General features: G+C 42.2%; 1 protein-coding gene across 2 annotated transcripts in view; it reads right to left on the reverse strand.

Annotated features, from left to right (window-relative positions):
* Positions 1-16,031, reverse strand: part of Ralgapa2 (Ral GTPase activating protein catalytic alpha subunit 2) — a 269,644-nt gene that overhangs the window by 56,981 nt on the left and 196,632 nt on the right. The gene's annotated exons all lie outside the window — the stretch shown is intronic.

Here is a 16,031-nt window from a genome sequence, read left to right on the forward strand (position 1 = left end):
TCAATGAAGCTTGTACAGCATTAAAGAAGATGGAAACCTTTAGCCAAATGTTCTCAGGGTTCTCTATAGAACAGATGGCAGGAATGAACACTGAACATGAGTTGTTGGGGCTTATGGGCTAAGGCTAATATTCCCCAGCCCATAGATGTCTCTTTACAAAGGTTTTTTTTTTTTTTTTTTACTATCAACAAACAAACAAAGTCAAAATCAGTCAGGCCTGGAGGAACTTTCTGTTTCACAGAACTATTAAACAAAAGGTTAAAAAATAACAAGTCTATTTAATCCCATTGCATTAACATACTATTTATATCTTAGTAAAAGCAGGACAATTTTATGCTATAAAATACTTCACATCCTTTCAAAATCAATATTACTGAGCATACTTCCTAATATAAATCCAGACAGACTTCAGAGGCAGTCAGTGGGTCCAGGGCAGCACCCTAGCTTACTGAGGTGTGGGGGGGGGTGGGGCTCACAGTCTAATTTCCATTTCTTCCTCTGAACAAAAACAAGAGGTGCAACTTTATGTCCACAATGATATGCTGTTCTCCCAATGCAAGCCCACCAAAATTCCTCCAGGCTAGATGTACTTAAGTAAGCAATTATGATTAGTGTCTGATTATATTTTTGGAAAACAAACTCAACAAAACCTTGTGAAATGTCTAGCCTAATGAGACTTGCAAAATAAACTGATGAAAATACTAATGAGAGACACATTTAGGCGGAGTCACTCTTCCCTAGTGGTTCCCTAGTGGTCACTCTTCTCATTCTGGTTTGTAGTTTGTGTTTGAAAGACCCAGAAGAACCACTGGATGCTGACTTAGCCTTTCCTACATCCCAGAATAAGCCCTAGTGGTGAAGAAGGCCCCACAAGAGCAAGGTCACTCATCTCCTCAACCTATAGTAACGCCAGGGCCACAGACATGTGCTGGAGGAGAAAGACAGAAGCAAACTCCCAAAGCTCCCACGGCATGCATGGCGTAACCTGGGAACAAAGGTATTTTGGAAGCCAGAAGGGTACAACTACTTCTGATGAAAGAGAATGAGCTAGAAGCCAGATGTCCCCTGAAACCCAGCATATGTCTGCTCGCTTGTTCATGCCCTTACCTGTTTATATGATGTGCACACTTTATCAAGCCTTTTCCTTCCTCTAGGGTGAGGACAGAGTCACAAATGGTGACAGGTAAGTTTGTCCTCTGCAGTTGATGTACTCATAAGAGAAAGATGCAACAATTAAATGGCAGGAACTAAGAAAAAATATGAGGTAATACTGCTCAAGGAACAGAGCTTAGTATTTACAATACTTTGTAAGGAAACAGAAGGAGCTAAGAAGATTCTAGGAGGAGGGATGGGGCAGATGAGTTCTAGGCAGAGAATGTAGTTCTCAAGGCTGCCATGTTTGTGGACTATTAGAAAGATTCTGGATTCTTCTGTACTATGGAGGGTTTGAGCTGGATGTTTTGATTTCTGCCTGAAGGAAACGTTTCTGCTTTCTCAAAAGATCTTCAAGGATAACAGAAGTAGTGAAACTAGGAGGAGGCTGTGCACCAGTCTAGCACATGACAAGACTGGGCTGGGGCCATGCGGTACGAGTGGGAAGAAGCTACACCTCAGTTACGTTTTAAGGATAAGCTTTTTGCATACATTTCATTCCGTAATAGTTAGCAATAATCTGTCTGGGGGATTATTTTCCTCACTTTACAAATAAGGAAATGGGTAGGGGTAAATTACTTGTTCAAAACCAAAGAACTAGTTACCAGTCTAAAACTGAAACCCAATTTCTGAGGCCAGTTCTCATACATGCCTGAAAAATGTGGCTACTGTAACAAAGACACTTTGAAATGTGCCCAGCATTTATTTGTGGAAGATGCCTGCCGAGGGTGAAAGGCAGTGCCCGGCACTCTTTCCTACTAGAACTGTCACTGAGAATGAGCACCTGACCTCAAGAGGAAAGCGGGAGGGCTCAGTGGTAAGAATGAGTATGGATAGCATGCATGGGAAATGTGGGATTTCCCCAGGAATGTAAAAGTAACCCCCAAACCTGCCCAAACACTGGGATCCAGTTCTATGATATTAGTGTATGATACTGCAGAACAGGAGATGTAGACGCAGGCTTTACATTCCTTTGTGTCTGTTTTCAGATAAATGAAAATGTACTATTCTAGTGTGCCATTGCTGGTGACAATCTACTTGAACAGTTTTACCCCACCTGTGGGTTTAGCTCTCTCTGCCTCTCTGACCCTCCCACCCTCCCCCCTCTCTTTCTCTCTGTCTCTCTCTCTCTCTTTCTCTCTGACTCTGTCTGTCTGTCTGTCTGTCTCTCTCTCTCTCTCTCACACACACACACACACACACACACACACACCCCTAGGATGGCTCTGGAGCTCTAAGACCTAGATGACCTTATATGACCTTTCTGACCCAAGCAGTGACTGCAGGGCATATGATTCCAGAGAGGAGTGAGTGGCTAAGAGTACAGAAACTCACCTCCAAGGTAGGTAAGTGAAGTCCTGAGGGAGGATAATCCTCAGGAAAGAGGGCGGTAGGAAGTGCTTCCCTCATCCAAACTCAAGCACAAACCATGTCTCTGACAAGTCTAGAGCAAAACTCAGATAATTTAAAGTCTCTCCTGATACACCTGTGTTTTTTTTAATGTATGTAGATGTCACCATATATGTTTATCCTGTTGGGCATAAATTCTATTTTCAAAATTAACAAGCACATAATAGTTGAAAGCTCTTTAAAGATGTACAAGATTTTATAAACATGCTACTTCAATTTAAAACAAATTTTACTTTTCCTGTGATAGCCATAGTAACCTCAGTGTCTTGTGAGTATACATTTATTTTTCCTGACTTCAACTAATTTAATTTTAAATGTGTTTAAAAAAATAAAACTCCACATATCCTATTTATTTTCTCATAGCCAAGCTGAACACTCAGCAGGAGAATATAATGTGATGACAGTTTCCATCTTCTTTGGGGGGAGAGTTATGAGTCTTGGGTGTGAGAGGCACAGCACAATGGAGAGTGGTGGCAGCTCCCCCATCGGCTCTCCGCCTTCTTTAAAGTCCACAGAGGATGGCAGTTTGGATGGAAACCCCAAAATCTATTCTGTCCATCTGTTTTATTATTCTTAGAACAACTGTCAAAAGTTGCCCAGGGATCAAGTTGCAAACGTACTAATTTGCCTTTGAAAAGTGGGCCCTGGGGGAATTCTGGAACTCTGCTTATAAATTCAGAATCCCCCCAGCCAGCCCGCCTGCCCTACCCTTTGTGGAGGTATGAGACTTTGCACTTCCAGGCATACATCTGCCTCAAGGCCGGGATGCCCTGATAGACTTACATCCCACTTCATAGGCAAATGAAGGGGAACCACAGGGACTTGGCATCTTAAGGGCTGGCTTGTTCCCTGACAAGCAGACTGAGTTTTTTAGGAGGCAGCCCCTTCATTGATCATGGGTGGATGAAAGACCAAAGCTTTGTACTGGAGGTTTAAAGGCGTGAACGTGGCAAAGGGATACCCGTTCTGTACTCTTTTATATTCTTGGACCAAACAGGAGATAGGAGCCTGAAATGAAACATTGAAGAAATAAGCTGAAGATAAAAAACTATAAGCCACTGAATGTGGTACCATTTGTTTTTGTGGCTATGGTGAAACAATAAGTAAAAGACTATCTGGACACACAGACTGTCAGATGTGGTCTTGTCAGGAATTACAAGGCATACCTAGAGAGTGCTCTATGCTAAAATATTGGGGCATTTAGGCAGCATGCTACTCTGCTCAAAACTAAAGCAGCTGCCCCTTCCTTAAGCTAGCTGTGTTTAAGGCATGGGCAAACACAATATACAGATGGAAGGGCATGTGGGCTCACTGGATGTAGGAAGATGAGGGAGCAAGGCCAGCACTGATCCTCCTAGTGACCAGCCTTCTCCACTAGGTCCCAGTGGTCTGTAGCAAAAAGCTTTCAATATATAGAACCACAGAACCATACCTGAAAAACAAGATGTTTCAGAGTTCCGAGTTTCTCAGTACTAGAGAACTAAAAAGAAGAGGCCCTTCAAGGCTCACATGATGGCATTTGGATTGTACTTACTCAGATTACCAAAAAAAAAAAAAAAGTATTCGGTTTTGATTAAAAAATTTCCTTGAGCATGTTGCAAATGACTGTGGCAGGAGACCTGCTGGGAGCCCACTGCAGACGCACAGACGGGATCACCAGTTGGACCTGCTGCTTTGTCCTCCTTTGGCTTTGCACAATCTCTTATTATAATAAGGCATGTATTATCCTTTTTAGAGATTTGAATAACAGAAAGTCTCACTTTCAAAATACTGCTTATAATCCCAGAGTCTACAATGTTTTCTGTTGATGCCGGGCTTTTGAAAATGGGATAGATAATTAGTAAACTGAAATTTGATTAATGTTGGATTAGGAGGTTCTGATGCTTCCCTGCAATGTGTGGTTTCAGCCTGTGGTCACTGGAAGAGGCGATCTTTAGGAAAACGGTTCACTCTGTCTTCAGAGTAAAAAGATGAACTTCAAACCTTGTCTTTTAAATAAAGAAAATTCAGTCTGAACAAGTCAGATTTCTTTCTGTCTTTTTTTCCTCCTATTTTTAAACTTTTTCTTTGTCGCTCTGAAGTAATCCAGAAGGCACGAAATAAAACAGAAATACAAGTCTTCCTCAAAATTGTTCAGGTGAGCCCTTCCTGCTTATGGTGGGTAACTTGGCATACAGAGGTTTTGACAGACTCTGCGCTCCGTAGGCTCCAGCACAGACTTTTGGGAAAGGAAAGAACTCTGGAAACAAAAGATCTGTCTGGTCTGGTATAGATCCCAGTCATTGAAGTAACCGTTTAAATAATATTCCATGAAAACACTTAATTATAGTACTTTGTGCTTTCAAACATCAGGGAGGGGCTTACCTCTTGTAGGTTTGCTGGAGTCATCTAAAGCTAGATGATGACCATCTTCATGATCAGTGGTCAGATTATTTTTCCCTGTGTTAAAGTTCATGCTGTTCTACTGCTGAAAAGTGTGGAAGAATTAGAAATGATGGCTCTCTTTGAAGCAATGTCATTACCCCTAACTGTAAATGCTAAGACTCTGTCATTTATGGAATGACCTTTTGCTCTTTGAATATTTAGACATCAATAAATGCCAAAAGCCTAGATATGCTCACAGCACTATGAGGAAGGTAAGCAGGGTCAGCAAACACCCTCTAGCATGCCTTTGGTATGACAACCATTTCCACTATTCTAACAGCTTTTTAATGGCAAAATGTATTTAGGAACAACAGTGGAATTTATGTCATCATGACCAAAAGATTACGGTTCTTCTGGGGCCCAGCAGGTTTCTGGTCCCTATGGAAACGAAAACTCGGACATTGTCTTCCACTCAGCTGGAGGACAAGGCCGGGAGGCTTTTGTGCTCAGTGAGATTTCTTCCACAACCTTCCTGCAACAGACCCTAGCGCTTCCTCCCAACTCCTTTCTAATTGAGATGCAAATGCATCTCTCTGGCTGATTACACTTCCCTTAAAGCAACTGACGAATGCAGCTGGAGCCGGAGTGTGCAGACTCTCCAACAAGTGATTTCAGCTGTCAGTATTTGCATGCTTGGCCTAGACCAGCCTACTGCCTACTGGTCTCAGAACTTTCTTTGGGCATTGCAGGCGTTTTTATTTTTGTGCGTAAAACTTACACACATTAATAATTAACAAAACAAAAACCAAAAAAAAAAAAAAAAAAAACCCGCCCCAGCAACCTACGCATAGGGTCCTAGGATCTGGAACAAAAAAATGCAGTGCTTTCTGGCCATTTTCCTCTAAGCCTTAACTGGGGCTGTCTGTCCCTCCTTCCTGAAGATCTAAGCTGTGGTGGTCACAGTAGGTCGATCTCTCCTTGTAAGTTTTCAGACTTTAAGCATCTTTGAGCTCAATCTTTCTCCCTAAATACTCATGGCTCTATGAAAACTGATCTTTATGCTGCTTTCACATCACTCAATAGTCTATTAATTTCAAAATATAAAGTCCCTCAATAACTTTTAGGGGAGATATCTGAAATCATGTACAAGGGCTGAACCTAGGACTTTACATGTTAAGAAAGTGCTCTACCACCGTGTTGGCTTGTCCTCTGTCAACTTGACAAAAACTAGAATTATCTGAAGGGAGGGAATCTCAATTGTGATGAATTCATAAGATTCAGCTGTAAGCCATTCTCTCAACTAGTGATTGATGAGGAGGGCCCAGCCCATTGTAGGTGGTTCCATCCTTTGGCTGGGTTCTGTAAGAAAGCAGGCTGAGCAAGTCATTAGGGGCAAGCCAGTAAGCAGCATCCCTCCATGGCCTCTGCATCAGCTTCTGCCTCCAGGTTCCTGCCCTGTGTGAGTTCTTGTACTGACTTCCTTAGGTGATGAACAGGGATATGGAAATCTGAGCCAAATAAACTCCTTTCTCCCTCACTTACGTTTTGGTAGTGGTGTTTCATCACAGCAATAGACCCTAACTAAGACAACCACTTAACTAAAACCTCAGCTATAAAATTTTTTGAACACAATAAAGGGAAACATGTATTAACATAATCATCCAATAAAAGAAAATTTCATATAACATCTAGTTTTTCAAGAAGTTTTCCAACTTTTCAAAAGCCTGATTATGCTGTTTTTTAAATGCAATTCTGTGGCCAGCCCCTCCTCCCAGGCACCAGGCATTGCAGATGCAGTGTTTAGGACAGAGCTGGAATGGAAAAGCAGGGCTTACAAGGTACACACATATGTAGATGTACACATAGGCTGTATGTGGACCCACTTTTCACTGGAGACAATGGATGCTCCTAACTCTGTAAAAACATGCAGTGTTATAAAGTATTTGTTTTTTTTATCTTTTGATACTGTTTCCCAAAATGAGTTTACCAAATGAATGTCTTGTTTCCTTCACTGCCCTGCCCCCAGCCCCACCATCTTTACACACATAGGCATAATGTACCAGGATGTAACAGGGAGAGTGTAAGTAAGGAAAAGAAAACAAGGCCCGCCCTGGGAATTTCACAGTACAGCTCCATACCCAAGGCAGAGGTGACCGGATCTTGACTCATGAGTCAAGGGAACAAAAGACTGTGCTGGTCAGATGATGAAGGAGGATGAGAATCGACACCACAGCAGAGACCCACAAGGAGCATGTGGGATGGGGTGCAACAAAGTGACCCTGAGGCCAGCAGAGTGGGAAGCAACACTCCTGCCCATGACAGCCTGCAGTGAGCCAGGGTGAACCAGTAGAGACAGTGGCCAAGAGAGGAAGCCACTCTTTGGCTCTTGTGGCTATTTCCTAAGGCCCAGCACCACCCTGGTTTCTTACAGACTACTAGAATGCTTAATGTTCTTGAGATTAGGTCTTTTTAACTGTCACTGCACACCAAAAATAGCAAAATGGTTACTCTGTCTTCATGAAAACTTCCCCTGCTTCCTACAGGGTTCCTTTCTGGGAAGCTTCCACCCTGAGCAGCAGACTGTTATCATATGACAGGGATTCTACGTAAGCCATTGAAGGAGACACCTCCTGCCTTTTGACTGACTAGGTACAAAGTAAACACTCCTGTCACGTAACTCCCAGCTGGGATCTTCAGGTCATCATACCTGAGGCTTGGAAGCTGCTGCCACCACTAACTGGGCTTCTAGCTGAACAGGGTCCTGCTTTACTGTTGCTTTACTGTTGGGGCCAAAACTCACCGTGAAGAACCATGATGGTGGTGATGGTACTGGGTCTCATGAGGTGGGGACTATGGTAGCTACAAGGACAGGTGCCCTGTGAAGAGATTGGGTACTACCAACTCAAGGGGAGGGAGATCTAATAGGCTCAGATTTTCTTAATTTTTAGGAGAAAGGTTTTTTGTTTTGTTTTGTTTTTTAATTCTACATTCTGAGGGGAATGAGGGGATGGTTCAGCAGTAAGAGTGCTTGCTGCACATTCATGAGGAGAGTTCATTCATATCTTAGCACTTGATATAAGCCAGGCATCCCACAATGCCTAGAACCCTAATTCTGAGGGATGCAATGCCTCTAAGAGAGTAGAGTTACTCACACATATGCATATATACTCACATAGACACATGCACACACACATAAATAAATTAATCTTTAACTGGGAAGACAGTTCAATGGTTAAAAGTACACACTGCTTTACCGAGAACCTAGGTTTGGTTCCCAGTACTAACATGAGGACTCACTACAGACCTAACTCCATGCCTTCTTCTGACCTCTGCAGGCTCCTGGTACACATACATGCATACAGAAAACACCCATACACACAACACAGTGGTTCTCGACCTTCCTAATGCTGAGACCCTTTAAATACAGCTCCTCATGTTATGGTGACATTATTTTTGCTGATGCTTCATAACTATAATTTTGCTACTGCTATGAAAATATCTGTGTTTCCCAATGGTCTTAGGTGACCCCTGTGAAAGGGTTGTTTCATCCTTTGAAGAAGTCATGACCAAAGCTTGAGAACCACTCACATAAAATACTCTTTAAAAAAAAAAAACTACATTAAAAAAAATGCAGTCTCGCTGTTTTTCTCTGTGATGACAACCTTCAGTTTTCTATTTTGGTATCACAGGGAGGCCAAGTGCAGTTCAAACAAAGCTCATCTGTAGGCTGGATTCGGAATGCAGGCAGCTGGTTTGCCAGTCCTGGGCTCTGACTGTTTGCCTGACACTGCGCTGAAGCTTCTCGGTAGCTGCCTCTACCCACCGGTCTCAGTTCTGCAGACCAATCCCTAACTTCCCAGGGCCTAGAGATGACGCCTTCTTGGCTTTAACAACTTCCAGATGCCTAAGGCTGCAGAATGATGATACTTTATCTAGCTTGGCTCTGAGCTGAGAGGCCCTTCTTTCAGTGTGGCCCCCAGAGGAGCACATTACGTTCTGGATGATCGTCACACTTGAGGCTGCAGGAGCAGAAACAGTACCCTAACTCCGGCGAGTGGATCTGCTTTTCTGCACCATGTCCTAGGAATGCTACACGTCACCTTCTTATCTCAAATCTGTGGTCACTCCACATCTCCAGTGCTGCTCAGGATGGCTCCGATCAAGCTGCCACACTACCCCCATCCTGCCCTGACACAGTTGGTCACCCAACTTAGGTCCATTCTACCCCTTTCCAGTCTTGATGTTTGGGCCCAAGGTAACATCTGCTGAGACAACCCGGATTCACGAATGATAGTTCTAGAACTCTGCGAAGTCATCAGTAAAACTGTTAAGTGGAAGGCGAATGGAAGATGTAAGAAAACCAGCACAGTGCAGCTTCAGGATTAAAGACTGGAGTTCTGGCCACAGGGAAGTCATTAATCTTTCAGGGTCCTAGAGTGCTCACTCAGATCTTCTAGGTGATCAAGATGTCTTGTTAAAGTTAAGATTTGTATTTGTGAGCTTCTAACCTCTGGGGGGGAAAATGTGTTTGTGACACTCTTACTCTTTGAGAAAATGCTATTTTCTGAAGTTTCAGGGTCATTTAATGATTTAGCTTTACAGATTTATAAGGGATCTAGGCATCATATCAAAATTCAGCCTTTAATCCTATTTGCAAATGAGGGGAATTTTTTTCTTGGTTACAGTTTTTAGTGTATCTTTTATTCAGCATGATGACTCGTGTGTGTGTGTGTGTGTGTGTGCGCGCGTGAACACCTGTACACAGAAGCTTCTCTTCTGGCTGTGAGCTCTGATGCATATTTGCTCTCTGTAAGGGCGGAAATGGGTGTCCCTGAATAAGGACTTTACTTGGAGGGGCCAATCATCATCCTTTTAATTGTACTCTCTGTGCCACGACAGCTCCAGAAGCTGGGGACTCTGGGGACATTATTTAGAGTGCTGGTCTTTATAGCACTTGGGCCTCCTCCTTTAATCTTAATGTGTAGATTTTAAACACAAATTTATCAGAAACCAACTTCCTGGGCAAGTATTTTGGCTGCTCTTTCATGCTTTTCCGTTTTCTTCTTCAGGGAAATAATTTAAATTTTATCTACCTATTTATTTGTTTGTTTAGAGACAGGTCTCATATGTCCTAGACCGGCCTGGCCTTGGATTTGTTGTGAAGCTGAAAGTAACCTTAAACTCCTGACATTCTACCTCCTCCACCTTTGGAGTGCTGGGACTATAGGTGCGAGCCCCCACATACCACATACTTTAAACTTTATAATTTAAAGATCTCACTTATTAGGAATTTTCCACTTCTTATTTCTTGTTTTTTTTCTTTAGTCTTCTATTCACCCATGGGAAAATGTAGCACTTGGCCCTCTCAACTTTAGCTTTTGCACTGCTTCTAGAGGACAGTCCTATTTCTGCTTTCTCTCATCCATATACACACTCTACTACAAACCCACTATTTCCTGCAATACTCAGAGTCACAATATTCTTTCAAACTGTTAAGAAATGAATTCTATGTGCTGCATTTTGTATTTTGCTTCTTGTTTTCTGAAAGATGAGACTAGCTGCCATTCAAGAATGTGGCACATATTTGTTGCCTATAGTAGAATGTGCTGTAGAGTCCATACCACGCAGCAGAGCTAGCCATTACAAGTTTTTGTTGTAGGACTGTTTAGGACCCCAATTCCTCAAGTATCATCCATGCCTTCCAGCTGCCGCTTCGTGCCTGCCATTCAGTCTGTTTTAGTTTAGTTCCCTCTCATTAATTTCCCATCCATAAGCACTTGATCCCACCCACAAATGTGTTCCTTCTTTTCGGAAACTACCTGATATGTGTTGACTTTTCCCTTTTTGGTAACTCAGTTTTCAGTCCTCTTACACCCAGTTTTCTCCTTCTATATACAAACTCTAGTACAAACCCACCACCTTCAGCACAGACCTGAGACTATTGGCCCCAGTGATAGACGAAGCCAACTACTAGTATACATCTTGGCCAGTTTGCTAAAAGCAATGTTTCCTCTTTCTCTCCTTGGGCTTCCCTTTTCTTATGTCTCTATGGCTACCTCTTCCTTCAAAACCTACTCTTTCACTGTTTCATAGAACTTTGTCTATGGGTATACATGGGATCAGCCCGACCCCTGCATAGGTTCCAACTTGTCCCCTTGCCATTGCTACAGACCAGGCTCTGCCTGTTCTCTCCCAGACAGAACTCCTCCCATAGCTCTGTGCAGGCTCTCGCTGCCTCTGTCTTTGCTGTGTGCCTGTTCCTGCATGTGCCTATCCTACGCTCTGCCATATGGAAGCATCTGTCATTCTCAAATGTAATGGGGTTTCATAGCCTAGTCCATAAGCAAACAGTGTCCCCTCTCCCTTGGAATATCTTATTCACATTTATATTCTGAGTGGTTAGGATGGTGCCTGGCACATGGCAGGAAGGCTGCAAATGCTGACACATGCATAATTGGTTGTGCATGGTGAAACAGAACACATGGTATGGCTTGATTTCCTTCTTACAGTGAGGGGAGATAGGCAGAAGAAATCAAAGGTCTGTCCTGGAAGAAAAGCTCAGGATCCCTCTGGAGAAGAAAGAACTTGGCTTGTTAGAACTTTAAAGGGAAGGGTCATTTTTGAAGCTGTGTAAATTAGGAGCAGGATCTAGGAATGCTATTAAACTCACATATCTAAGAGAGAGGCTCTAGTATCACCATATGTTCATGTACCTGTTAGCTAACAATGAAAGCTAATTTCACTTGTGACAGAACAAGGCATAACACTACGATTTTTAGGCACACCGGCTCTCTCCATCAAATATGGATAGTTCCAGAGCAGAGATAGTAAATGAAACGGAGACTATTGTTCTACTGAAGTGGACATTTATTCTAGAAAGCCACCATCTGCTTGATTTGGGGTGAACTCCTCCTAATGGGCACGTTGCATATGGCAAGGGAACCTTTTCCCTGAGACAAGCTATCTGAGGAGGAGAATGAAAGCCCTTGGCTCAAATGCTTATAGAAACTTCTATCAGCAGCCCACAGTTTCATTTTGGAATGTTTAGCTGGCTTGGGAACTGTAAACATAACATGTGGCAAGCTTCCCATTTACTGTGCTCTAGGCAGAGGAGCAGGCCCTGCTCGCCTGCTAGCGATGGAAGAGGCAGATGGTAGGTGTGTTGGCTCTCACTATTCAGCCATGCAGAGGCCACGGGCCGGAAGCATGCTTGATAGATCTGATTCAGCTTACTGTGGAGGTTACAGGAAGGCACATGAGGGCTGGGCTGAGCCGTTAGAGGGCGCTTTCCATATACAGTCCTACTGTGGGCACATTTTTGTTTTTTAAATTATGGGAGACAATGATATTTTTCAGTCTTCTATGTGCCTCTGCCACATAGTTCCAACTGCTTGATCATTAGCCAAGAGAACTGTACACAAGAACTCTTTTGACCCAAAGCTAGATCTACTGCTAAAAAACAAAACAAAACAAAAAGCCCCCAAAGACAATTTTTTTGGCAGTACTTCCAATCCCCAGTTAATCAGAAGGGAATTTAAAAAAAAAATTACAGAGTCAGACTGATACTTAACTGTTCACATTTTTACTTTTAGTTAAAATTTACATGAAACTGGATCCCAATCAAGTTTATTCTAAGGAAGTGAAACATTGACCACCTGGGGAAGGACTGGAAAGGCAGAAATAACTAAGTAATTTCACTGGCTGTCTGCTTCGGGTGTCATCAGCTCAACATGGGCCAGCATACAGTCACTACACAAAAAACCAAGTGGCCCCAGGTAAAGGATTTACGAAGGTATGAACAACATGACTTGTTCATAGAATGGCCTAGAAAGTGTGGGACACCGATATGAACAGAGTAGCTTGTCAATGGTCTATTTCACTATTGTAATCTAAATAGTAGAAGCAAAACAGGGACGTTAGGGTGGTTATGTAAAAAGGTCTGGATAACAAGGAAATTTTTTTTTTTTTGTTACTGTTCAGCTCGGTGACTTGTATCTCGAGGGAGCAGGGAGCAGTAATTCTTCCTCTGATATTTGGTCTTGAAGTGAAGTTTTCTTCTAGGGCAGCGCACCCGGGCGGCTTCCTTCCTTAACAAGCCTGGGTTCATACCAATACAGCTTTGCCAAGGGATATATTGCCAGGCTTTGGGGGGAAAAAAAACCCAAAAAACCAAAAGACATCTATCAATGCCTGACATTTGGAGCCAAAGTTCCTCAACATGTTCTGGGGATTTCAGGATGGGTTACAGGCAGGGCTTTCAAGGCCACACGGCCAGAACAGCTGGCCAGGAGAACTGTGTCCTCAGTGACCGACCGAGATTTCATAAAAGCTGAGAGGTTACACTCTTCCTCTTCTACCAAAGCATAACTTGCACTGAATGCAGAAAGAAAGCAGCAGTGAACGGCCACAGAGCCATGAACAACCACAGGGCCCTATCATACCCTCTCTGAGCTGTGTTACCCCCTTGAAACAGCCAATCACTTGCTCTGCAAACTGCCACAGCAGGAAAGAGATTACAGGGTGACCCAGGTTTCCCTTACTATCACTTATTCCTTGCTTAACAACAAACTAATAAAGAGAGAGGTGCTAAAATACACATACATGAAGAAGAAAATATATACAGATGAAAAGTTTTTGTACAGTTTTTTTTACTAAGAACAAAACATATGTGCACACATGACCTATGGTATATGAAATGCAAAATTCTATTGATTCCAGGTGACGAGTTGAAAGCTTATAGATTTGCTATCAAATTTGTATTATATAATTTAGATGAAAAAATTACTACAGACAATATTTAACACTCCCTTACTGTGAGTGATAATAAGCACAAATGTAAGAACACTTTAAATTGGAAGACAGCAGGAAAATGAAGAGTGCTTCAGAACCTTTCAAGGAACTTTCTCTTTTATTTTAAAAGGCTCGCAGCATGCTCATTCCCCAGTGCTCAGATTAAACCACTGGATCTCTTCAGCCCCCAGGGGTCTGCACAGGCTTATAGAATGTGTTGGCCCCCACACTCCTTGCTTATCCACTGTCTACCAGGCAGCCCTGGCTGGATCCTTTAGCATGCTGTTCTAAGATGAGAACTCTGAGAAACTTCTTTTGGGGATCATCTAGAATGCCATTCCCACCACAGCTGACTTTTGGGTTCATCACAGGCACCCTGATGGACCTAAACATGTACAGGACTAACATAAAACAATGTGAACCTCCCAAATGCACTCAATCTTGTGCACCCATGCTCCTACAGACAGCTTCCTTTTAATTCTCCAGGTTCTGCCCAAGCATGTTCTCCTTGGAGAGGCCCCTCTTGTCTTGACTCTTGTTCACCCCAACTCTCAGTTTCACTTGTTCACAGAAGAGAAGGGAACCGGTTAGCCTGTGCACTCCTTGGGTATTATCTCTGAAAAGTGTGAACAAGGACTGGGCTCCTGGGTCCCTGAGGTGATGCAGTAGCCCCAGCGTCTAGCATTGGACTTGGCAGATAGTCCACAGGAAATGTTTGTTTGGTAAATGAATAAATGCAATTAGTACTCATAATTAGGACTGGTTACAGTATTTAGTGTTTTTCAAAATTCAAATATCAGACTTATGTCAATAAAGCAGCAAGTTCCAGACATCAGCTATGACACTGAACAGTTCAGGTGTTCCCCCAAGTGCACTGTGAACTTCAGTGTCCCAGTGAACATGAAGGGAGCAGCTGGTTATTAATAGCTGGCACAGGCACATGGATACAGTTAAAAAACATAGTGAAGGCGTTTAAAGTACAGAAATCTCCCCTTTCTCCCTCCCATTTCCTCATTCTTATTAGAGTCTTTATTTCTGACCAGAATATTGGCAGTTTGCATATAGAAATAGTTGCTAAATGAGCATGAGGTATTCCTCACAAGTTTTCTGTCTGGATAAAAAAACTGAGCATATTATCTGATTTACTGTTTTAGATAATTTATTTGATTAGCATAAATAAATTAAATATAAAAGAAAAATATTTACAGCTTGATAATGATGAGTATAATAGGCTTTGTTATTATTTTTTCTCCTTTTTATACTAAGTCATCCTTTAAGATGAAAAATCATCCATTTTATGAGCTATTTTAGGGTTCTGGCACCTAGAATCCTGATGTGACTTCCTTGAGGTTTTTAAGGAGATTCTGATCATTACCTTTTCAACTTTTAAAAATACTGTTTTTTTATGACTGCTCCAATGGTACCTCATTATTGATCAGTAAAATGACAAAGCTTTTATTTTGTGATATGATTGATAAGTGAGAGGGTGACATGATTAAAAAAAAATCATAGTGGACTGCTACAAAATAGAATTTTCTTGTTTCAAAGGACTTTTGTTGCCTTGATCCAGGATCCTTGACTGACAGGTGTGTAGCTTGTCTCAGCCCATATGCTAACTGACAGACCAATTGCTGGACAGGTCTTTCTCATTTTTGCTATAAAGCTCCTCTAAGTTGCAGTTTATGTAAAATAAGAAGTCCGTGCTGGAAGCAGAACCACAGCAGCTATAGATTTTGTCTGGAGTGTTCTGGAAGCCTCTGCAGAGAAGGCTGCCTCCAACTACCCCCATCCCCCCACCCCACCAGCCTGGACAAAGCAAGAGAGTGTGCAGGAGGGAAGGATGTAGTCTGGCCCCGGGGGAGGGACCAGATGGGACTTAATAGCTCCTTTCTACTACTAATTTCTATGATAATTTTAAGTTGCCACATGGCATATATATTTTTTTAAATCCAAAGGCAGGATATTAGTCAAGAAATGGCCACTCTTTTAATGAAAGGTATTTCTCACAAACTATATCTCTTTACATGTTATTTGTTATTCATTCTTTACCCAGTAATGCATCATATATAATCAGGCAGGAGAAGACTATGGAGAAAGGTCAAATGGAATGTGCTTTTAATCATTATCAATAGAAACAAATTAGAAACAAAGAGACTCTAAGTTTTATTAGCAAGTTAGATGGTTTTGGTAGCAGTTTTATAAAGTCACTCATGTTAGTTTCTTTTTCTTTTCTTATAGTTAGAGATCTATGGATTTAAGGATTATACATGGCAATTAGTGCTTGAGAGAATAGTTATAAATGTGAAATGACTCCC

This window comes from Mus caroli, chromosome 2 (assembly GCF_900094665.2).
Source record: "Mus caroli chromosome 2, CAROLI_EIJ_v1.1, whole genome shotgun sequence".
Lineage (NCBI taxonomy): Eukaryota > Metazoa > Chordata > Mammalia > Rodentia > Muridae > Mus > Mus caroli.